Source organism: Meleagris gallopavo, chromosome 1 (assembly GCF_000146605.3).
Source record: "Meleagris gallopavo isolate NT-WF06-2002-E0010 breed Aviagen turkey brand Nicholas breeding stock chromosome 1, Turkey_5.1, whole genome shotgun sequence".
Taxonomy (NCBI): domain Eukaryota; kingdom Metazoa; phylum Chordata; class Aves; order Galliformes; family Phasianidae; genus Meleagris; species Meleagris gallopavo.
In genome coordinates, this window is record NC_015011.2 from 51,246,154 (window position 1) to 51,247,941 (window position 1,788).

The window sequence follows — 1,788 nt, forward strand, 5'->3', positions numbered from 1 at the left end:
CGCCAGCCACTGAGGCGAGCACGGAGCAGGGCCCGCCCTGAACGCGGCGAGCAGAGGGCAGGAACCGGGATGAGGGCAGGAACCGGGATGGGGACCGGCCCCGCTCAGCTCCCACGGCTGCTTCCTCCTCTTCCTCACTGCCGCTCTCGCGATAGGGGCTGGCGGGGGTCTCCTCAGCCCGCTCAGCCCGCAGCCCCATTCTGTCCTCACGCACACGCGCCCGCCCTGCCCCAGCCCGGCCCTCCCGCCTCCCGCGCGCTCACTCTGCGAGCCGTCGTCGAGGCGGTCGAACTCCCACTCCGGGGACAGGGTCTCCAGCGCCATAGCAGCGCCGCGCCCGCCTCCCCTGACTCAGGCGCACGGGACTTCCTGCCCCGCTCCGCGCCGCACTCTGGGAAATGGAGGCGGAGGAGCGGGGGGGGAAGCCGGGACTCCGGGAGGAGGCGGGGTGGTGGAGGGAGGGGGAGGCCGGCGTCAGCCCCGCCGTCACCTCGCTCCCATTCGGGACGCTGGTAATGTCAGTTAGAGGACAAAAGAAGTAAAAGCGCTTAGCGTGACAGGGGAAGTGCCACTGGGGCCGCTTGCGGTGCCCACAGCGATGACTTTACCTCAGCACAGTAACTACTGTGCTATCAGCAGAAACGGAAATGGCTCTGAAGAACGATGTGGGAGCATCAGCAGTTTCATGGGGCTGAGAGCAACAGAAATAGCAGCTCCACGGAGAGATGGATCAGTAATTGCAGATCGTCCATTAAAGCTAGCTCTGTAATGCAGCCAGTCTGAAAATAGCACTGCTGCACTTGTTTTCTGGAGACAAGCAATCCATCCTTTGCCAAATCGATTAATTTTAGAGGGAACTAGGATCTGGCTGGTGTGCTTGCTCTTATCGGTGAGTTTTTAGCTCATTACAGCACATTTCAAGAGACCAACTGTTGGAAATATCCAAATAATTAATCAGGATGGTATCTCTGATAAAGCAGATTTTATTCGCAATTGCAATGGCGGGCCTCCTGCAAGCAGGAGAACACGCAGAAAACAGCCTTACATCTCTTATGTCCTCAACACTTATCTCTTTCTCCCCTGGTTCCTCACTGGCTGGTTCACTTCAGGTTCACAATCTTCCTGACGCTCAACTAAACACACAGATACTGGCTAAACATAAATTTTTGCTCGCTAAGCATATATCGCTAATTAGTTAACTTCTCACATTTGCTCATTCAACACTCGGTCATTGTTTCTGGACATCAGCTCGTCCTTGCATAGAGATAAGCTTGGAAGGAGGACGGGGGAGTATCCTGATGCCTGCCTGTTGCATCCCAACCTACCCACAGAGCAAGGCAATCCAGCCTTGTGTGGAGGCCCTGCCTTCTTTCATGTTTGTTAAATCTGTTTTTCTTTTGCTGAGGGTCTCTTATCCAAACAGAATAGCCCTACAATATGCTTTTTAGTCCATAATACTATACCTATCCATTTAAATGGAACATTTAGAGACTATTGCAGTTTTGCAAGCAAGAATTAATCACATAATTCAGCAACTGTATTTCTAAAGTATGTTACTAACATATATGCTATTCCTACTTTTTTCACATCAGCTATTTCTAAGGACAAGTTACAAAATACAATTACATTGTGCACTACTTCTTCAGATCAGTTCCCCCTTTTTAATATCTATTGCAGAAACAACGTTCCATTCCTACACAGCCTAGATCTGGGAAAGAAGAGATCAAAACCAATTTTTTGAGAAATCATATGAAAAACGTTCAGAGTATCTTCTTTTTTAACTTTTTT